The sequence below is a fragment of the Haemaphysalis longicornis genome, unplaced genomic scaffold, assembly GCF_048455015.1.
Source record: "Haemaphysalis longicornis isolate Haplotype H1 unplaced genomic scaffold, Haemaphysalis longicornis Haplotype H1 scaffold_10, whole genome shotgun sequence".
Taxonomy (NCBI): Eukaryota; Metazoa; Arthropoda; class Arachnida; order Ixodida; family Ixodidae; genus Haemaphysalis; species Haemaphysalis longicornis.
In genome coordinates, this window is record NW_027526204.1 from 31,494,601 (window position 1) to 31,518,528 (window position 23,928).

The window sequence follows — 23,928 nt, forward strand, 5'->3', positions numbered from 1 at the left end:
CCAGAATGAATTATCGTCTTGTCATCCCCGCAGACCTTCGGGACGACATGTTGGAAGCGTTCCATGTCGACCCGACTTCCGGACATCTCGGAACACCCCGCACAATTAGAAAAATCCAGACGAAGTTCTACTGGCCCCGCCTTACATCCGACGTCACCCGCTACGTCCGGAGCTGCCGTGACTGCCAGCCACGAAAGACGCCACCGAGGAGACCCGCCGGAGCTCTGCAGCTGATCGCCGTCCCATCGAGGCCCTTCCAACAGATTGGAATAGACCTTCTGGGACCGTTCCCTGCCATTCGATCCGAGAACAAGTGGATCGTCGTAGCGACAGACTACATGACGCGGTACGCAGACACCGCCGCTCTTCCGAGGGGGACCTCACAAGAAGTCGGAAAGTTCTTCACCAGCCAAGTTGTGCTGCGACATGGAGCCCTGGAAGTTCTAATCACGGACCGCGGAACGGCTTTTACTGCGGAACTGATGCAAGGAGTATTGCGCTACAGCAACACGGATCACCGAAGAAAGACGGCGTACCACCCACAAACGAACGGACTAACAGAACGTCTGAACAAGACAATCGCACATATGCTGTCAGTGTACGTTGAGGTTGAACGTAAGACTTGGGACGAAGTGATCCCGTATGTCACGTTTTCGTACAACACGGCTATCCTTGAAGCTACTCAGATGACGCTGTTCGAGCTTGTGTACGGGAGACTGCCGACTACGATGCTTGACGCCATGCTTCCAAATTTAGAAGACGGTCAAGCAGGAGAGGCCGATTGCCAATGATTGGAAAACCCATGGGTCCAAATTGGCTTCCCAGCTATCGGCCAGTCATCGGTAACTCGGCTGAAAGGTTAATAGAGCGCCAAGCCAACGGCGACTGGAAGTAACGTCGCACATAAAGCTCATCGGTTGCCGAGATTCACCAGACGGATAAAAGCGCATTTTCGCCTGGCGCTTGCCGAGGCCGTGGCGGCGACAGTTGGAGGGGTGAACAGGCCACAACACGGCCAAAAGTAGTTACCTAAAGAACCACAGCTCCGTGCCACGAAATAAAGCGTACTCAAAGTCAAGTACAGCGTATTTAAAATAGCGTGCGAGATAGTGTTACACGTTTTCTAGGAATGGGTCATTTGTGTGTTCTAATGCAAGGGTTTCCGTCAGACTACTTGAGCGTTGTGCCTTTGTTCTTTCTTTTTCTCCGCCGCTGGGCTGGCGGGCGGACGGGCGGTCGCGTCGCTCCGAGTCTCCGACATCTGCGTCTCTTTTGTGACATTGAATCCGCCGTAGTACTCCTAGACGTGTCTGTGATGTGCGGTTCGTTGTCGGTGGCGGTGTTGGAGTATACCTGGCTGGTGAAACAACATCGTTTGCCTGCTTCCGAGCGGCCGCTTGCAACGTTAGTCACCGTTTCATTTTTCCGTGCGTGGTACGGGAGAGCTCGCTGTCGTTCCCGCCAAAACTTCAGCTGTCGTTTATAACAATTGGCGCGTGTGAGGGCTGCTTAGTGTTGGTTCGTGCGAAGAATTAATGGTCATATACATGTCCTTCCATTTGTGGGACGCCAGTTCTGGCAATGCTCTTTCCGGCTTTGTATTTTCCGAACAAGCGGCCGTGCACCAACTGCGGGTTCACGACTTCCAGCATGCATTGAAGCAAGACTCGTGCGCATTATAACAGTTACGGATTTATTAAGCTGACTTCATGACACTCCAGCTATCAATGAAGCTTTCGTTTCATTATTTTCCTGAATGACGTAAAGATATTGTCGAGCGACTAAGTAATTACGCTGCCGCGGTGCTTTGTCGGTTCCGCTCGCATCTGGCGCGTCCGACGAGGCAGAAGTGAGCGAAGGCGACAGCAACGCTTTAACCAGTTCAATACCCAATCAGTAAGATTTGTAGCGTCTCTTTAATGGTCGCTTTATTTGGTTACCACTTAAAAATATAGCGCATTAAAAGGTCACAAGGCTTGTTATCTACCTCCGAGTTGGCATAGATGTCCTGCAAAAAAAGTGGGGGGGGGGGGGGGGGGGGGGGGGCGTTTGTGCGTTCCAAACCCATTGTGTAGTGCGTTGCCTTGTAGTCTGATCCCACGTTGTTAGAAAACAAAACTTACGCTAATAAAACGTTTACGGCGCGAAATTTTACTCACGATTAATTAATTGTTTAATTGACTACAGTAGCCACAACTAAATTTCACGGAACTGCTGGTGTTGCTTTGTCTATTGGACTTTTTTCATATTACTATGCGCGACTGCACTAAGTGTGAAGCAAATTTGCGGTGAAATTCCGGACTTTTCTCAAGAACGATCCCACTAACTGCTACCGTAAAACGCAGTTTTGAAAAATAGATAGTGCGGCACGTTTCATGATTCATAGGGAGTGCTAACAAGCTAAAAGTTCAGGCTGAATATTTTCGCTCGTGTATGCGTGAAGGATGGAGCTAGGTGCTGTATTTAGTAAACAGCGGGTTTTTACTATAGTAGTGAACGCTTTTTTTTACTTAATACAGGCGCTACAACGTAAAGGTGTTTCCCGTGGACAACTGGCGGATGCAGCAAAGAGATCAAGCCTTCCAAGCTGGACTATTCAACAATAGGGCTTTTGAACTATATTGTGATCTTGGCAGGTTGGCGAATTGCTTGGAAGGAGGGTCTTTGTTTTTATTTACCTGCATGCTTCTGTTTTGTAGGCATCTGAAACAGTTAAACGAAGCATTGATCGGTTCGCGCGTTACGAGCAGCGCATTTTTAATTTGTTCGACTGTTGTGTTTGTGTGCTTTCGGGTTTGTATTTTGAACAAGCATATTTCGTATTCTTGCAACCGTTAGGACAGGTTTCTTTCGCCTAAATTTGGTGTGCATAATAAAAGTAAGCAAAGGGACGTGATGTGTTGTGTTGCTCAATTATTTTTCGCAAGTCACGTATTGCTTCGCAAAGTTTATGCAGTTTATTGGGGTCCGATTTCTGTTTTACACATGCCATTGTACACGAAAATATTATTCTAGTGCGCATTAAATAAATAATAATGCGCACTTGCTAAATAATTTCCTGTATAATTACATGTAAAAAGCAGAAATCGGACCGGGAGGCAACTCATGAAACAGGAATTGGCCATAACGGCTGGCCAGAAAGGCAAAAAAGTGCGTGGAAATAGCGTGTGGCCCACCCATAGGCATTACCACGGCAACATATTTTGCCAAGCGTTATCCAATGTTGGCCTTCCACAGCTTTGCCAATTGTTGGCTTGTCACCTTTCCCAAGCACCAGCCAATAATGGCGGCCGAGGTTTTACCAAGCTCGGACACATTGGTAACTGATGATTTCCCATGCTTGGGCTTGGCGATTTCTGCTGCTTGGGCGACGACCTTAACCCCGACATCCAAGGATACTTTCAGCGTGCGGAGGAGGCCCGCCAGCTCGCTCGAGTTTGTACAACGGACCAGCAGCTGGTGGATGCCGGGCGCTACAACCTCCGACGCCGAGACAACGAGAACCACCCAGGAGATCGTGTTTGGGTTTGGACTCCCATCTGACGACGCGGACTCAGTGAGAAGCTTCTGCGACTCTATTTCGGACCCTACCAGATTCTTCGACGTGTCGGCCTACTTACCTACGAGGTGATTCCCGATGGTGATTCCGGAACATCGCGACGACGCACGCGGCCCGACGGCGTCCACGTGGTTTGCTTGAAACCTTACTATGCAAGATGACGGACCTATTTTTGTTGTTTGTTTGCATTGTCTTTTGTTTTGCATCGGGTCGATGCCCTCTTAAAGGGGGGGTAATGCCGCAAACCATGTATGGGTTTGTATTTATCGTTTTTACTCCCCGGCCAGACCGGCTCTGTTATCTGTGTCCCAACAGAAGCGCGTCTTCCATTCATTATTTAAAAACCGCACGGGCTATCTCATTCAGATAAGCAGACTGTTTCGTCGTAACGTCACTAGCCCAGGATAATCTTCTCTGATCTACAATGTTCTGGATGTAAATCGACGGTTCCAGAAACACTTGCGCCGAAAGATAAAAGCCTGCAGAGGAGACGCCGCGGCATTCGAATCGTCGAAGCTCGCCTTCGTACGTCGTACGTCACTTCGTACGCCACCTGTATTCTTTGAATTTTTATGCTAGCACAAGTTCGCCCCAATGAACTTGTTTTCCTTGAAGAGAGCTATGTCTTCTTTGGCCACATGACAATATTTTATCTTCTCATTACGTACCTGTAGGATCTACAGGAGTGTGTGTATGTGTGTTCATGTGTTGTCTTTAGGCGCTTGTATTATCGGAGTGTGCTGTTGCGGTTTTTGCCTTGATTTTGACGTCGCTGTCCGTTCCTTGGGCTGCTGTGCAGGCAAGTACAGCTAGACGTCCAATTCGTCCTGAGCTGTCCTGGGTGTGTCCGAGAGACTGGGCTCCCGGAACCAGGGCGTAGAACCTTTTCGAGTACTCTTCCTTTCAGTCACCACCGCCGAGGGCGTGGCAGGAATCACGGGTAGGACAGGGGGTAGGGCGAGGATAGCAGCGAGGATTGCAGTGAGGATGCCCTGAGGTCTGCTCGAGGCCCGTGAGGTAGACACAGGAGCGACCCCACTCCTGTCCATGTGGGTTGCCACCTCGAACACGTTCGTCCCGGCAAGTGGTGTAATAGCGGCTTGGGCTGCCAAATGAAAACCAGGGGGGCGGGGCCGTAACAAACTCTGTCTCGGAGTAATCTGCCCCTTCAAAAACCCGACGCGCTCCACCGCCCCCCCCCCCCCCCCCGGCAAACTGCGTGGACATTCTCCGCAAAAGCGAAGGCACTAAGCCTTTTACACGCTTCTGTAGAGGAATGTATTGGAAATGTTCTCATTGGCTTTGAGGTTGATGATTTCCTTCTCGAGTTTGAAGGCTTACCACGTCCTTGAGTACGCTGGGTGCGGGCCACTACAGTTCAGGCACTTATTCACAGTACTGTTGCGATTCTCTGTGCGGTGGTCATGCTGTGAGCACTTCATACACGTTATCCGCGCACGGCACTTGTTAGGGCTCTTGCCATAACGTTGGCACTTAACGCACCCACGTAGGTTGGGGACGTACGGTTGGACGGTACATAAAAAAAACCCTGAATTCACACATTCAACTAAGGTGCTCAGGTGAGTGTATCATGTTTAGGCGCGCCTGAGCTAGCGCGCGGGCGCAGGCAGTCCACTGCGCACGCTGTTTCCCTTTTTGTGTTCACTGTATAAAGAACTAGCGCGCAATAAACCGATGATCATTCTTCGGTGGTAGGCGGCTTGCCTCGGTTCCTGATAAGCAAGGACGAAACAGACAGGACTGTATGTTGGGTTTTCATTTGCTGATTTCCTTGGCACATAGTCATCCTCTTCACTTTATTAAACGGGCTCATGAACGGAAACCCTTCCAGTTCCACTGAGGTATAACGGGTATATCCTCTTTACTGTAGTGACACCCTGGTCGCGCAGGTCCTCGAGGATCTCAGAGCCAGCTTCATTGCTGAGATCAGATTCGAATATGACACTCTGTGGCGTATTGAGCGTTCGGTGGTGAGTGAATATATTTTTCACGTCGCCAATACGCTTTTGTTTAAGGAGTTTTTCTTTATTGTTCTGGGTAGTTTACTTCTACAAGGATTTCTCCAGATGTCAGTACTTTTGCTTTGTACCGTTTTCCGAAAATACTTTCAATGAACTTGGCTAAGAAGGAACGGATGTAGATGTCACTGGTTTTGTATTGTCCCAGTGTACAATACTCAAGAACCGGCGGAAGTTGCCAGTTATTTGGAACGATACGGCAGGTAATGGAGGAAAGTTGGCTTTGGTGGGGCCCCTTTTGGAAGGCCGATCATGGGGTTTGCAAAGTTAAAAAAAAAACCCTACAGCATGAAAAAAAAAGAAGTGGCTGGGGGTACTTTTGTCGCTCGCTTTACCCTGATACCGAGAGAGGTACCAGAGCTCCCTGTCTAGTAAACAGATACGGAGCGCATCCACCAGAGCTTGACCACGGCTCGGATGGCCACCATAAAATCCTAGGCAGAGTGGAATACAGCTTGAGTACGGGGGCCCGCGGTCCGCGGTGTTGTCAATACCGTCACCAAGATTACTCAAGGTGCACCCTGCGAGGGCGCGTGTGACATGTCGTCATTCGTTTCTGCCGAACGTCTGGGGTGCACAGCTACGTCCCTTTTTTTCTATATTAGGGAGTGATGGTGACGCTGGTGTACGCCCACTTGTTGGACGCGGCTGCGGGTGCTGTTCCGTCGGCGCTGTACATGAGATTAACTTCAACTATATTCTGCGTGTCCCAAGAAACACAAATTTCGGGCAGGGTATTCTGTCCAGTAAACTAAGCAAACTGTGTAATATTACTAGCACGCAAAAGTTGCGTCAGGACACCTTAAAATGCATGCATGCATGTTTGAAGCAAGGTTTAGTTGCTTTCCGCGCAAAGTTCAATTTTTGGCACTTTTTTTTCGCTTTACTGGTGCATGAACCACACGATTAGATCGTGCTGGGCACGCATCTTCTTTCATTATGTGAGCGCGTGTGTATGTGCAGGAAAAACCAAAATATTTCGAAATAAACGGCCTAGTTTTTTACCCCGGTTAAAATCTTTTCCTTCCACCGTAACGGTGGTTGTCCGCTGCAATCTAGGGTTGGCCTCCACCGTTCGTTCTTGCGGACGTTGCGTTGTAAGGCACGTTTGCAGTAGTAACTATTGTTAGGAAGGCGTAAAAATGAGAACACAAGACAGTTCCAGCAAACATGCCTAGAATTTGTTACGTTGTTGTAGATCTCTGGCGAATCTGCCGTAACTGTTCGATATCCCGAGAGCATCGATCTAAGCCAGGCAAGCTAGCTTGCTTGACCCTGACGGCCGATCGAAAAGCTCTAAATAATAAACCACGCAGTTGATGCGGAAACAATGCTGCCTTTTCACCTGGTGGCTGTCCCGACATTTTTGGCAATGATGATGACTCTTAGGCTCTCCTTTTATGGCAGTAGCACATAGACGATGTCCCAAAATATGTCGACTACAAAAACGAATGAGCTACAATGAACGCTTGATAGAGTAGTAACATATACATACAACCATACTACAGAGTTCCCATACAAATACGGATCCAACATTAAATGCTGATGTCAACTTCTGTTTTTCGTGGCCTAATGGCAAATCCGTCCGGGTCTTCAGTAAAGGACCAAGGTTACCATCCGTTCTATGGATGTGCTCCGGCAACAGCCATTGCTTACACTTTACTGTGGAATCGACAGCGCAACACCAAATCGCATTTACAAACGTTCCCCAGCCCGACTCGAAAATTAATACTCGCTCCGCATTACCTTCACAGAATAAAACAATATGCCCGATTGGAAAAGACTGTGCAGGCTGTCGTGTGGCCACTGAGTTAGCCACCTTTACCGTACTCGAAATGTTTTGGGTCCAATGTTCAGTATATCGATTGCGGACGCCACCAGCCTGCGTCCGCGAGCAGGGTACACAAAGCGAAACCTTTGCCAATACGTTTTAGAACTATTACACGAAAATGCTAGAGTTCCGTAAAAAAAATGTTTAATACAAATATTTCTTTATTGTTTTGTTACGCCTCAGCAATAATTATTTGATGCAGTAGTAGACAACATAGTGTTCTGGTTCTGGCGCGTATTCGACGCGGCGCTTCTCTTGTCATGCAGTTCCGTTGGAGACACCTCTGCGGCGGTTGCGATGGTGTTGAAGCTTCGCGCTTATAAAATAATTTTTGTTCACAAAAACAGTCGAATTTAGAATTCAAGATTATTCTACCAGCGTAGTGAAATTTTTAGTAACACTGTATGAGGTGGTTTATATGTTGATTTTCGTCGGTGTATCGAAGGTATTGGTGACTTCTTCTGGTAGTACCGGTGGGTAGCTACACGTTTTACTCAATGTATTGTTTAGAAACTGCAGCTGTACACGAGGACAGCTTTCAGCTAACCTCTATCTCAATACCATTCTGTGTGGACGGCGGAGATCGTCAAGGGAAATACTACTGGATGACGTGAAGTAGTCCTCATTTCGCCATGAAGACGATTCTGGGTTGCATGTCGCGGACGAGTTGGGAAAACAATATCAAAGAAATTTCAAATAGTGTTTTTATTAGATATACCCGTCACGCCTGTGAATATGGCACAGTATATCTGGAGAAATTGCTAGCAAGACTGAGCACCAATAGCGATATAAATGCAGAATGCCGCTTGATGTGCACATGTATTTGTATTTGTAACATTACACGCAGGATCAGCCTAGATCAGCTTTTAGGTACTTTTCTAACAGCGAAAACATCTTCATATACGACTGGCGTATCTGAAAAAAAAAATATGTACAGGCGGTCGTTTTCTACACCTGACCTGTAGTGTGATCCCCTTGAGTGGCCCCTCCGGTGTAAACTTCTGATGTTGAGTTACACCCTCCGCGGTAGATCAGTGACAAAGGGAGGTGCTGCTGATGCCAATGACGCGAGTTCAATACTGGCCGCGGTCATTGCCTTTAAGATGTATGCGAAAACTTAAAATGCCACGTGTCGATTGTAGCGTGCGTTGGAGATCGCCAGGAAGTCGAAACGACAACGCAGCCTTCAACTGCACCAGGCCTCATAGCATCGGCGTTTCTTTCGGCACGTTGTTTCTCCTAAAACTGAAGTATAATTTTATTCATTGCGTCTTTATAAAAAAAAACAGCATGAAGCTTGATTCAATTGACTGTGTTTAGTGACTAAGTCGCTTCAACTTTTCCACACACAAAGTAAATTTAAATGGTCTTTGCTAAGGTAATTGAATATTGTTGTCGCTTCGCGGCTGTGGTGGGTGAATGAAGTCTGTGGTGGGCCGGCACACCACAGCGCTGGCGCCCGTGACACAAAAGTGGGACGCAGTAAGCGAAGCCTGTTATCTGCCGAATGACATACAGTGGTCTCAGGTATTCTTGCTAGACGCGCTTTTGTTTTTTGTTATGCTAGCACGAAGTCACCATGATTCATTCATCCTTGAGATTTCTTTCAGACTTTGTCGTAAAAATGTTTGCGGTTTGGAGAGATCTATGAATGGCGTCATTGCATCCGTTTTTTACGAACTTTATTTCAAGTTCCCTGGGACGCAGATGCCAGCTCCAAATGCGGCAGGCAGGCAGAAAAAGCCGCTGCAGCAGGTTGATTGGTCAAAGCTGTTACACTGAAAGAGACAACGAAACTTCCTTTGTAGACAGTCGTCGTTCGCGGAAATGATAGGGTGTCGTACTATGCAAAAGCACCACAAAAAAGAACACAGAAATGATTTGTAAATATCTGTTACATGCATCACCAAATACAGGCCGAAAGCTTTTCCCGTGTAGTTCTATCCATACTACGTGCTAAAGGGGGTACAACACAATACCGAGCACCTCGAAAGGTAATGGTAGAAACCTTGGAAATTTTATGTTGGTGTTCGTATTCGCGATGCTCCACCTGTGCAAAATGTGCCAAAACAGCCTGTCAAACGCGGAAACGCACGGGAAACACTTGCGATGTGTCATCTGAGCCGAAATAAGGACACCCGGACGGTTTAGTTTTAGCACCAAAGCGGCAGAAAAATTCTTCCGTCTGTGTGGATTGTAAACCGGAACTTCTGGGCGGCAAAGGGCGGAGGAAAAAAATGCTTGGTCAGGAAGTGTGAGGGAAAGTGGCGAGGAGGCCAAAAGCCCACGTGCAGGTGTTTCCAGACGCACCTCGAAGAAAAAAAACGCTTACCGTGGTCGGAATCAAACCTAGGTCCCTAGAGTTACGAAACCAGTATCTATCCTATGGCGCTATGAGCGAACTCAGGGCACACAGCAGTTGTTTTGAGTTTGGAGTGTGGTAGTTGCCTTTGGACATCCGGTGAGCTGAAGTGGGCTTCGGCTTCTAAGTTTGCAAGTTTGCATTTCGATTTTAGGAGGGTGGAATGTGGAGTTTGTTTAAACTGATTTTGCATGGTGTAGGCTAATGTTTTTATTCATCTCTTTTTTAGAGAAAGGGTAAAGAAAGCCCAAGTTAAGGCTAGTGGAAACTACCCCTTGCACTTTTACCTCAGTCATCGCATTTCCATTCCGAATGAGCCGGAGTGTTTTATTTACTCCGTTGTAATATTAGCTAAAACATAGTGATAAAATAAATACGCGCAAATCTCGTTCTGCTTGAAGGCCTCCTGGAGGAAACTTTTGGCTAGTTTCCGCCCCCACCCCCCAAAGGAATACAAATATCGCGGGAGGACTAATTTTTATGTTAGTATTGAGAGGGCATGCACGAATTAGAAAACTGTGCGCACTCAGCCGTATACAAGAACCTGTGCACCGCTACTGGATGAAACGCACAGGCTACGGCCGGACATGCTGTACAACTTAAGACTGGCATAGGAATCACACATTCATCCCTTGACGAGTGGCAAAGTGTTGCCCCGTTCGATGTCATCCTTGTCATAAGACCAAGCCAATAAAAACACGCAAAGGGGAAGGACCATAATAATAATAAGACGAAGTGATCGCTTTCTGTTAATGGACACTTATTTTCTCGCACATCACAACAGCCTCAGTAAAACTTAGGTGTCCTTGAATTTTCTGCAACGTTTCCACTACCAGCAGTGTCTGCGTAAACCTAACAATGCGTAATGGCACGAACGCGTGTAATGAAAAGACGACGATCAAACACGAGGAACTTGCTTCTTTCCAGAAGTGTCATTACCAGAAAACTTATGTATGAAAACACCACGAAGCAGTGCACTTTTTTATGAGTGTCGCACACGAGGTCCTAACGGTTGAGCTTTTTCTACATGTTGCAAGATCTAAGAGCGTTAAGAAAGGTTCAAGTCGTAATATAGCAGCAGCTTTCGGTGTTTTCTACCTTTGTTACACAAGTCATAGTGTAACTGTTTTTTAAGTAGCAGATTAACACATCTGCATCAGTTTCTTGTTGCTTTGAGTACTTACCAGCGGAAATCAACCAGCTGCTTAGGTATTTTTTTACACTCTAAGGGAACTCGTGCAAGAACTCGTAAAAGAGGTAGTGACTGCAAATATGTTTGCACCAGCGCAAGAAAAACTAACACGAAAGTGAAAGTTCTCACACAACTCCATATTGGATATGTTGAAGCACTCTATTCGGAAATGTTTAACAGTGGGATAACATTTGTGGTATAGCTCTTTACGTTACCGAATTCATTATTGATTACTCATTACTCTTTATTGATTATTGATTAATCATTATTGGTTACTCATTATTGATTAATCATTACTCTTTATTGACGTTTTGACATTTTTATATGGACTATTTCGGTAAAGAAGGTACAAGAAATCCACATACAATAAAGAGCATAACTTTCTTTTTTACAGTTTTGGCTATTCTTCTGACAGTCATACAATGCGATTCCTTTTTCACAAAGCTGCAGATGTCGCATTACACTACGAACAGCTCAGTGACCTCATTCCGCATGCTATAATGTCTGCTGATCCTCTTGAAGTGCTTCAGCACGTGCCGTCTATCTTAATCAGGGGAAGTGAGCTTTTAAGCGATTTTATTGTAATTGGTATTGGTACAGTTTGACCATTGTATACAAAGAAAGGATATGCACTGAGAGAGGGAGTGAAAGCCATGAATTGGCATGCTCTGCATTGAACTTACCCATTGGCCGGCACAACCCGCCACACCGTCTACAGCCACTTGCGCCAGGAATACAATTGCCATGGCAACATGGAATCTGAAAATCTGGTGCGAGGTTTATATTAGTCAGGTGTTACAATCAATGCTTTCCACCTGCGCTCAGGTTACGAACGTCATGTTCCGAAGAAGCCGAGATACATAATTTGGTAGGCAAACGAAATACGACATTGTCTAATTTAACACGCCAGGAATAGTAAAGCTATGCCGCGCGTAGTTATAGAGATTATGGAGTTGTTGTAATGAAAGCCCACATAAGGCATAACAAAAATACATTTTCTGCTTAGCCATGTCTGCGTTGGTTGTATTGAGCACATTAAACAAGAAAATTGATGCCAGATGTTTTGTTTCTTGTATGGCATTCAAATGAGAAAATCTGCAGTTGACAGGTTTCTAAACATAGTTTTTTCGGGTAAATACCTAACCTCTTTCAGAGCATGTAGTAAAATGTACTCTCCATAAAGTTTGAAGTCACAGTTGTGGCAGTGCTGTAGTGAGCAGCCTTTTAGGTAAATCAGCAAGGCATATCGCACGTACGGCGAACTTAAACTGAAGCATCGTAACGAGCGTTGCCTCAAGTCAACAACGCACACTTGTCTTTCCTGCAACACATGATTTCAATTAAAATGAAAAGGTTGCTCGACCAAGGTTATCAGTGAGCAAGGCATTTTCTACATGCTTCTTAAACCCAATGTGTCAAAGACACCCGGGCCGGATAACATTCCAAACGCATTTTTAAAGCGACAGGCCGAGTGGATGGCAAAGTGTCTGTATGCGTTATTTTCAAAATCACTGCGTGAAGGCGGAGAACCAGATGATTGGAGCGCCGGCAGAGCCAAGCCTGCTTATAAGTGTGATAAAAACCAACTCATCTCGAATTATCGTCTTATATCATTAACGTCAACAACCTTTAGGCTTCTAAAACACATCACTCATACGCATATCTCTGAGTGTCTAGGTAAGCATAACATCCTAACAAAACACCAGCACGGATTCAGAAAAGCCTATTCAAACTGTACTCAACTTGTAGAGACGAGACGCGATTTCGGAACAACTTCAATTAACAATGAGACGCAAACTGATGCAATCTTTATGGATTTTGCAAACGCGTTTGACATTTATCACACAAAAAATTACTTTTTAGATTAGAGAAAACATTTCAAAAGCCGCGCCTAGTAAAATGAATAGCTGAATATTTTATAAACCGCAAACAATTTGTTGTTTCTAACGAATCTTGTTCAGAAGAGCCAACCGTTTACTCTGGCGTTCCACGGGGTACTGTTCTGGAACCCCCTTTGTTTCGCATTTTTATAAATGATATTTTGAATGAAGTTCCTGTTAAAATCAAGTTGTACGCTGAAGAGTGTGTCATACTTTCTGAGATATCCAATGTAACTGATCAAAACTTTCTAACTAGTGCCTTTCATAAAATTGTTAAGTAGTGGGACTTAAGGCAGATGTAAATAACTTCGATAAAACTGTACTTGTGCGAATAACGCACAAAACAAACCCTTACTATTTAATTTTACCACGGCAAGCTTCATCCTTTCTGAAGTAACTTAAATAAGTATCTTGCTTTTTGGATTACCAATGACCTTAACTGGACTAAACATATTGTTACGTGGCGGCAGTAGAGACGACATGAACGATGAGACAGTCGAACGATGTATTTACGGGTTATTTACATGGCGGCAAAGCCTGAGCCCGCGCAGGCAGCGCGCACCCACAGTTCTTCTTCGTCGTCGTAGGCTGGGATCACAAACCACGCTGCATTTCCCTCTTCGTCGTCTTTACGTAACAATATTGACTGTGTAATAAAACGCTAACCACAAAATATTTTTTCTTCGACGAAGTTTAAGACATCTAAGTCTACGGTGCGGACTCTAGCATACAAAACTATCATTTGCCTAATCTTAGAATAAGGGGTGGTTGTTTGGGACCCCTTCACTAGAGATAACATAACTAAATTACAAAACGTGCGGAAAAGGGCAATTCGCTTTATCTATGCAGCTATAGACGCACCTCTATAACAGAGCTCTTATCTCGTGACAATGAGCCTTCACTTACCGAAAGAAATAGTTTATACAACTAAAATTTCTTTACCAGTTATTAAGGGGCATCACAAGCTTGATGTTTCCGACATCATTTCATTTTCATGTGGGTACGCCCCTTGCCAAAGGGATGAACAGACGTTAACCCCTTTTTGGTCGCGAAATAACTGCCTCAAATATTCCTTTTACCCGCGTACCGTAACTGAAACATACCAGAGAAGGGGAATGACGCCGGATTGTACGCTAGAAACACGAAGCTCAAGACCCAGCAGGTGCTGCTCAGTTAGAGGAAGAAGAGGTGGGAACGAGGCACGGGCAGAGAGCGAGAGAGACCGAGCCAGGAGACAAGGCGGTTCGAACGGGGCACGGCACCGTGAGAACCCGCCTAAGACGTGCGGTATACGCGCCACAGCAAGGCAAGAATGTCGGTAGACTCTGCCACTATTCCGGGCGTCGCCGCCAAGGCCCGCGGCATCGTCGCCAGCATGGACTATCGTCTACCGAGCTCCGGTTGCCGAACGGCGCGTGACCGGGCGGGAGGCGGGTTCGAGCCTCCAACTGCTTCTTCTGAGACTCCTTCCGGCGTCGCAACCTGTGGAGTCAACCTCGACGACGCAAGCACCGCTATGAGGGTGACGTCGCCACCCTCGTCCTCATACGACCGACCGTGAGGAGGTTCTGTTCTCGAGATATTTACGCGGGGACGGTCGCGGACCTTGTAATTGTGGGCAGTGGAGCGGGTCACTTGGGTTGTTTCCCTTAGCTGAGTGTCTCGTCTGACGTTTCGTGTATAACCTTTCGTCGTTGCTTCAAAAACTCTGGCCTGTGACGTCTTTGAATATAATGTCTTCTTCTCGTTCGCACCAAGAGCATTCCCTTAGTTTCGCGTGATCCTGCCGATTCTTTACAATGACGAAGTCATGGAGCTGTCGTTATTGTTGTTTGCACCAAATTTGACCTGATCTTGTTGTTGTATTTGTTTTCGTTTGTTTTGTTGCATGTATTTTAGAGTGCAAACATATTACAAAATTATGTCTGTAACCTCCCTGCCAAAATTCGTTTTATGAACCTTGTTTGATTACGTCTAATCCGTTCTTTGAATATATCTGTTTAATTACGTTCTATTGACGTTGTTTTTTATTTTTGCCAAGTATCACATCACTGAGCACAGGAGGTTCCCTCGACAGTGTAAACTCTGGAACCTCCTTCTGCAATATTAATTGCCATATAAAAACATGGGGATTGCTGTATTAATAAATAAAAAAATATAAAAATAAATAAATAAATAAATAATAAATAAATAAATAAATAAAAATAAAATATACTTTTTAAAGGTTGTGATTTTTTGGTTCCTAGTATGATTCCCCCCCGCGTTGCTCAGCCGCCCTCCTGAATGATTTTATTAATTTTTTCTAGACCGGGCCCTACCCCTTACATAGACAGTTGTAAAATGCAATGCTACGTGCATCAGATTGAAAACAATGCCTTACCACTGAGAACAATCCCATCTCAAATTGCGGAATCTGTAAAGAAACATTTTTTTACCTATTAGACTTTCATTGCACAATAAAGAGAATGAAATAAAATGTCTGCGAATATTGCTTTTAGATATTACTTGTTTGTAGCTACTAATTTTGCATTTCACCGACAGCTTATTTTCTCGTATAGAGTTCAGTTATTTCCTTACCGCGAAAATGTATATAGGAAGTAGTGCACGAGGCAGCATTTGTAAAGCGCATGCTTCATTATATCCCTGGGAGAGAACAGTCTGATTTCTCGAGGGGGATTCGCATGTCTCTTGTAAATTACTTGGTATTTGTGCCTTCTTGAACTAAAATTACTCGTAAAAACAGAACTGTTTCACAGAATGCCCTGGAGAAGCCCAAGATTTTCAAAACATTTTCACAATTTTACGATGGCTTCTTCAATAGGAAGCAATGTTAATTAATAACTTTACACGGAACTTCGTACAGACGAAAAGGTGACAGTAATCAGAAGAAATATTTTGTCGGCTTACCGCAGAGCCGTTGCCGTCACACAGAGAGTCTGAACGTCGAAGGGCCAAGCCTCGATGACTGCTCGAGATCTGAGGTGAACGTCTTTTAAAGCACTCACAGGCACTGATACTGGACACGTGACAGGAAGCAATCATTCCAATTTCCACCCAATCATTACTGAAATAAAACCAAGCTGCGGCAATACCGTACTTGTGATTATCCAGGAATTCTGTTTCTATTTTATACGTCTAAGATATCCAATTAGGCATCAGTCCACAGAAGGAAAAATTGGTCATAGTAGCCTGCTGGGCAAAAGCCATTCGGTATGTTTTTGTGGCCAGCTGTTTTCAAACTGTAGCATTGCAGGATAAATTCTCGTCATGAAACAATGCCTCTTGTTTTTTTTGTACAAGTCAATGCTTTTCAATTAGGTTCGTACTGCGAATGTCACCCCAAAAACAGTTGAGGGAACAAATGAAATTTTAGACGTGGTTTAATTGTTTTTACAGGGGCACATTGGAATTATAGAAGTGACAATATCTATCCCAAGTTGAATCTCCTTCCTAAAACCTTGCCGTATGCCTATTTTAGAATGACGTCTGTGTGACTCATAATTGAGACTCTCATTTAAAGCCTCTACATAGACCTCGCCCCCTCGGCCGTTTTCATTCTTGCAAAGTGGACCGAAATCTTACAAGCAAATGCATTACTAGTACTTCTCAGAACGCATAATTGGCTGATAACCTAGATGAATTCGCTCAACATTCACCTGGTCAGAAAACGTCGACATACTCACACATCACAACGTTTATGAATGACAATAACGTTGCTAAATGGAATACCATTTAAACGGAATACCAAGTTAGAGACTTGGTATGTCACTTATCCTCCTGAGACCCCACAGTAGAGCTAGTGGGAACCAGTTATTTTCCTAATTATTTGAATTGATTGAAGTACAGAGATAACTGTGATGTCCTTCTTTAGTTGCTATGATGTTTCCTTGAAAAGGTATAAGATGGGTAAGATATTGCACACTGGGATATATTGGTCCAAAAAACCACGAAACTTGATATCATAGACAGTGTGTGTGGGTCTGTTGTGTGCGTGTTTGTTGTGTCTGTGCTGTGAGCGTGTTTTGTGTATATGTGTGTGTTGTTTTGTGTGTGTGTTTTGTGTATGTGTGTGTGTTTTGTGCATGTGGGTATGTTTTCTGTATTTGTGTGTATCGCGTGCGTGTTGTGTTGTGGCTGTGCTGTGTGTGGCGTCTCTGTCGTGTGTTTGTTGGGTGTGTTGTGTTGTGATGTATGGGTGTGCTGTGTGTGTGTGCCTAGCTGTTTCCGATGAAGGTAAAGAAGAGGATGGATGAATACGAAGAGAAGTTGATCGGTAATGGAAAGTCTATCCTCTTCTTGACGACATTAGAAAGGCCTGCCTCACTCTGCCGTGCATACAAATCTCAGTGTTGACGAGCAAATTATTCCATCCGCCGATAAGTGTCGACTTAAGCAATTCGTTCCTGAGAAATCCAACTGGACAGGCCTGTGGAGGAACGTATCCCTGGCAAGCCCTCGAGGCCTTGCCTTAGATTTTAAAATCTTTAAGGGGAAAGGAAGCTTCGCGAAAAAGAAAAATCCCGGGCCATCTTCACTAACGGGAAACCTGTTGCGGGGCGAAGTATGTGCAGTATATAATGGTATTCTTGGCACCTAGGCGTTTTTGCCAACGGAGATGAAACCATAGGGGGGGTACAGGTGTACAGCTTTGCTGTAAAAGTCTCTTGCCTTTGAAGCACGAAGCTCTCTAGCGCAAGGCGTAAACCAGTGTCCCGGTGTTTTTTAGTACGCGCTACGAAGTGCTCCAGCGCGCGGCATACACGAAAGTTTCGGTGTTTTTTTACGCGTTACGGTCCAGTGCGAGGCGCAAACAAGGTTACCGGCGTTTGAGTACCGTGACTACATGTGACGAAGGACGATTACGACGACAGGACACGCCAACAGCCTCAGCCCCTAAGAGGCTTCACCCCTAAAAACATGGAATCGCTGCTGCCTGTCCCCATTTCCCGCAATCCTCTAAAAACTTTCTAAAGCAGAGGCAACGGTGGCATCTCCAGGAATGTTTATTATTTATTTGAAATGAATATATCCTTAATTTCAATTGAGAGAAAGAGGAAATCAAATAATGGGTCCTGCCCAATGTAGTCGCAAATTGTCAACATTGTCCTGACGTGAAACCTATTGCACATCGAAGTTGCAAGTGAAATTAAGAAGAAATTGGAAACGTCAAGACAGACAGTGATGCTGGACGATACCTTAGTCTTTCATGAGCTCGTAAAACGAAAATTAAGGTCTCAGGGTTTTTAAACACATGGAAACGATTTACTTGTGCGGCGTCGATAGAAAACCCCCTACTGAAAAACGCCATTTTTGTTTGTTAGTATGAGCGTAATCTTGCAACTACAGTTGCATGAAACACAGACAGATTACGCCACCACTCCCTACTCTAGCTTTAAGAGACTGTTTTCGTTTCACTTTCAGCTAATGTTGTTTACGGAGCACTGAAATCCGAATCTGCAATATGTTGCAGGCAGTCTCTTAAGCAGATATAGCAGCTTTATTGTCACATTTAAAAGAAGCTATAAAGTTAAAACAGGTTATTCGCAATTTCCTATCCGCGAAACCGCGCAGATGACACAGTCCTACCTTGCCTGCGGAAGGCGACTGACTACAATGCTTGACACCACGCTTCCCCATGTTGAACATGATGACGTCAACGGCGACGTCCAAGGATACCTGCAGCTTCGGAGGTCGTCGGCCAGCTCGCTCGAGTTCGCACAACGAAGCAGTAGGTGGTGGATGCCGGGTGCTACAACCTCCGACTCCAAGACGCCGATGACCGCCCAGGAGATCGTGTGTGGGTTTGGACACCCATCCGACGACGTGGACTTTGTGAGAAGCTTCCGCGACGGTATTTCAGACACTACCGGATTCTACAGCACGTTTTCCACCTTACCTGCGAAGGTATCCCCGATGGTGATTCCGACACATCACGACGACGCTCGCGGCCCCAAGTCGTCCACCTGGTTCATCCAAAACCGCACTACGCAAGATGATGGACTTTATTTTTTTTTTGTTTGGACTGTCGTTTCATTTTAGCATCGCGTCGATGCGCTCTTATAGATAGGGGAGGGGGGTAATTCCTTGAATAATGCGTGGGATTCGTTTATGTTTTTTTCTTTTTCGGCAAGATGCGCCGGGCTGTGTTGTCTGTATACAAAGGGAAGCGACTGTTCATTGAATATTTTGTATGGCGCACTTGTTATCTCTTTCGATAGGGAGAGTGTTCTGAAGTAACATCTCCAGTCTAGAAAATTCTTGTTTGATCTGCAATGTTCTCAATGTAATTCGACGGTTAGAGAAACATCCGCGACGACAGATAAATACCGGCAGGACAAACCCCGCGGCATTCAATTCACCGACAGTCTCCTGCGGCGCCTAAAAACTTTCACCCCACTTTTTTAACTGCGTATTCTGCAATACGTTCAAACATAAAATTGCGTCACATATTCTGAGCCAACTTCAATTACAGCAGTTTTTCACACTAACCAACATGGTTTTAGAAAAGGTTTAGCCTGCGACCCTCACCTAAATGAAGTCACATCTGGTCTTCAATTTAACAGCTCAACATTTGTTCTACAAATTGTACCGGCATTGTATATGCGGATAGGCGAAACTCTGCTCTGTCGTCACTGTGCTGCGGCCGTGACCAGTAGGGTCCATTCAGCAGACAGTAATGTCATGCGAAGACCACAAAAAGGGTATTGATACATACCGCTTTCCTCTCAATATCGAGTACAATTAGATAGGAGAAAGCGTGCGCGGCGGTTTTGTACGGATTCTAGGGTGTTAATAAGGTAGTCATAAGTTAGTCATTTCCCTTCTAATAACCGATAACCATTCAGTGTTTCTGTTAGTTTTATTGAAGTACAAATGTGGCCAAATTTCAGCAAAAATGAAACGCGAAACAAGGACAATATTTTTCGTGAGTATGTTTTACTTGGTTGTGAAACGAACGAAAGCAGCTAAATTTGGAAAGGCTTGTGCAGCTGAGCAAACTGACTCAAGGCCAAGCTCGACAAGCTTATCTCACGTGACAGCTGAAGTTCTTGGCTTTAGTAACGTGTCAGGAATAAACGGCCAGGGCTTTGGCGTGCATTTCTTTCCGTACTATTCTCGTCAATCGCTCGGACGAAGCAGTAGGTTGATATGCGGGTTTTAAACGTCTTTCTGAGTCAATAGGAACGGCTTCCATTTCGAATCCGGGGAGCTGCGATGTGATTCGGCGGCGTTTCTCCTCCTCGAAACGCCGCACTCCTGAGTGTGGTACGCCGTCACCGTGGAAGCTGGAACAATCCTTGGGAATTACAAATGGCAAAGTGTCACGTGCGTCTGCAACAGTGTACGTCCGACCTTGTTGTACAGCGTCGTCTATAGGCCTCAGTGGCCAGGACGGCTTGCAGTACGATTGGTAGAACTACGTGAAATTTTGCATGCGCGTGTTTCGCTCCTCTTAAGCAGCCAGTTACTTTCCGATAGGTTTCATTATTAGCAGACGCTCTGCCTGGTAAGTTTGTAAAGAGAGTTTATTTGCGAGGCATTTAAGGTTGGTTTTTATAGAAATTAATATGCGGATTTTTAATCGTGAGAAATGTTTCACGCTATTTATTCTTAACATTTTAACATTGCGCACGTGTATGTAAAAAACTACTTCAAAATCCGAAGCGTGATAAATTTTTCAAAAAAATTTATTTTAAACCATACAAAAGTTTTAGCGCACCGCTAAACGTAGCATGTGGTGGACTATCTGCTTTATATGCGATTATTTCTTGTGTCTTCGGTATAAGTATTGACCCTCAAATTGCTGTCATGGCTTCTTCAAAATAGTTCGATCGTTCTGACTATTGTGAGCAGACGAGGCCGCTTCTCTTGGGGCAATGAATGGTTTACTAAAACTTTACTGGCAGTAACCTGCAAGGTACAAACTGTACGTTTTTGGGTCTAGATTGGTTGGCTAGTCTGAGCCGTAAGAAAACTAAGCGCGTGAATTTCAGTTTGGCGCAGACGAATTTACTCGTTCGTTGTTGGTTAGGTGGGTATAAAAGCTTTGGCAAATCTAATTTTACAGCACGCCGTGGTGTTCTAAGTATAATCTCCTCAGTATATGTTATCTCCAATGGGTTCCCCAGTAACTCGATCTAGTGCATTGGGAAATTTTAAAAATTATTTTAGTTTAATTAGTTAATTTTAACCATGTTCCTTACATAAGCATCGTCCTTGAAGGAACTTTTCGTCCATAAATTAAAGAGCAACCTTTATGCTCTTCTGACGACTATATTTTTCCTACTCGAACCATTGAGGAGAGTAGGAATAGTGAAAAACATCGTTAACTATTTGCCATACGAATTCTTTGTTTCGAAAAAGCTCTCTTGGGCAGCCAAGAACTCTACATAATTTGGGGCGGTAGTTCGCAGCCATGACTGCCCCGGGGACCCCTTTTGAGGTTTCGAAAGTGATGGGGGAGCACACGATAAAGCATATCTGGATTGGTACCAAAATTTCAAACAATAGGCATCTTCTAATTTAAAGATTAAATCGCCCACACACTTATTTATTCCCCGCCTATCGTACTTGATGTTAATTACGATGTATGTCGCAATGTTACTGAATTGCTCTTGAATATAGAAGTTTTCTATGCCCCTTTATGCTGCCTTTTGGAACAATGGAACAGGGGAGAAGGTAATTGCAAATAATTTTCACATCAACAGGAAAGTATGCGCGTCAATAGAATCTGTCGACAGAACGGCTGCAATCGGTATTTTGTTCCGCTCACAGTTCGTGCGCGGAAAAACAAAAATTTGAAGATTAGTTTTGGCGAAATAAGGAGTTAAGGCAAGGGCATGTATATGACGACCCCGTCGTGTTGCCGGGAGACTAATATACGGGATGGAATGAAGTAGGAGCTTCCGGTTAACTAATTGATAAACTAAGTTTATTCGAACTGATTTCCGCCGGGATTTAATTGCTGGGATACCATGTCTTTCTATCAGGGCAGAAACAGAGTCTGTTCGGCCGTACATACCATAAATACAGCGGACGGCTTTTCTTTGAATTATCTCGATGCAATCGATATTGGTTTTCATGTGTGGATCTGAAATAACGCAAGCATATTGAAGTTTCGGTGTAAGGATTGAAGTATAAGCTAAGTATTTAGGTTAAGAGGGAGCGTCGTTCAGTTCGTATCGTAAAAGACAAACTTTTACGGAAAGTGGTAGCGCATATGTTAGTAATGTGAGAGTTCCAACTTAAGGTACTGGTGAATATTACGCCGAGATATTTGTGTTCATCTACTTGCTTTAGTAGTTGGTCACAAGTACAATGAGAAAATTCCAGGGGGTGTTTCTTTCTATTCATTCAGAGGTATACTATTTTATCATGGTTTTGTTGCATGTTAGAAGTTTTGCTACAAGAAGTGACGTTTTGTAACGGCGAGTTTGACGCAAGTTGATCCTCGATGCTAATAATTTTATTAAAAAGGATGCCGTCGTCTGCACACGGAAGTATTTGGACCGGAATAGTTTTAACATTAAAAAGTTCGTTACAAAAAATAGGAAAAAGTAAAGGCCCTGCGGTGCGCCAGAAGTAACAGGGAGAGCGTCAGAAGTGCGTCTATTAATGTCGACGTGCTGTCCACCGTTCATTAAATAGGCAGTCATCCAAGAAACAATAAACGGTGGAAGCCCGATAAAAAATAATTTGCGGATTATTTGTCGCGCGGAACGCGATCAAAGGCCTCACTGAAATCTCAGGGAATGAGGTCAACCAGTCCTCTCTTATCAAGAATTAAAGAAGCGCGGTTAACAACTGTGAGTAATTGAGTGATGGTCGAGAATCTCTTGCGAAACCTGTGCTGAAATGGATGGAGGATTTGATGGGTATTTAAAAATAGCTTTATGAACGTAGCAGCGACGTTCTCAAGTAACTTACAGGCAGAAGATAACATAGATATGGGTCTGTAGCTAAAAACTAACAGTAGGCGCCTTTTTGGGACAAACGATAGGGGCTGTTTTAAAATCACAAGGAAGCGTGCCCAAACGATTAGAAGATTCGAAAACAAGGACAAGGAATTTCGTCACAGTTTCCGCATAGCGCCGGAGAAATGCGTTCGGTATGCAATCGGGCCGTGGCGTAGATCTGTGTTTAATTTGGAGTAACATATTTAAGACACCATTGTGCGAAACTATATTAACATCAGGGTAGGCAGCTAACGTGTTACTCTCTTTCAAATGAGACTGCGAAAATACAAATTAAAGTGATTCGCGATGACTCGAGGATTGGTCAATTTAGAGGCGTCGAATAAAATTTTACTGACTTATTTATTTTACTGACTTATTTCGAATAAATTTTTCGAATAAAATTTTACTGACTTATTTTACTGACTTATATAAAATTTACTAATAAACTTCCACAATTTTCCTGGTTCCTCTTTTATAAAGTTAGGTAAAGTAGTGTCGAAGTAGAAATCTGGGCACGAATAATAGCATTAAAAAGGGCATTACGAATCTCGTAGCGCTGTTGAGGCGCTAGTGATGTCCCCGCAGTCAGTCACCAGCTGACGCACGGGCACAGTTGGAAATAGGGTTTATTCACCCAAGAAGTACACGGCTATTTCAACTACTCTGAATAAAGGTCCCAAAGTGTCTCCCTGTGCATTGTCCATCGCCACGCGGAGTCGGGGGTGGCGCCAGCGAGGGAAAGGGCCCATTCGCGGGGGACACTAATCGGCGCGCTGTCGGGAGGCGCCGACACAGAGCTGTGCTTCCGCTGGGGAGCACGAACACAACATTTCTTAGAAGAGCGCCTGGTAGTGGTCAGGGGGGTGTCGCTGCCGTGAGGACATGCGTTGGTCGGCGGTCTGGGGTTGCAACGAAGGCGGTTGCTGGTGATCTGGGCATGTGGCTGTTGGCGTCGCAGCGGCGCTTTCCATAGTAAGATGCCAGGCCCTGTTGACGGGTTGTGACACTTAACTTCCATCAGAAGGGGATGGTTTGCTTGAAGACGGCCTTAGCTGGAGGAGCTGATTGAGGTGCCGCGGAGTTGTCGTCCCGGAGCTCGACGAACCACG

General features: G+C 44.8%; 1 long non-coding RNA gene across 1 annotated transcript; it reads right to left on the bottom strand.

The window, feature by feature from the left end:
* Window positions 1-9,033: 9,033 nt before the first annotated feature.
* Window positions 9,034-15,898, bottom strand: LOC144157679 (uncharacterized). Its single transcript, XR_013319821.1, has 4 exons — window positions 15,771-15,898; window positions 15,244-15,276; window positions 11,667-11,750; window positions 9,034-9,207 (listed from the first exon to the last, which is right to left on the bottom strand). It is a non-coding gene; the product is annotated as an uncharacterized LOC144157679 (long non-coding RNA).
* Between the last annotated feature and the right edge of the window lie 8,030 nt (window positions 15,899-23,928).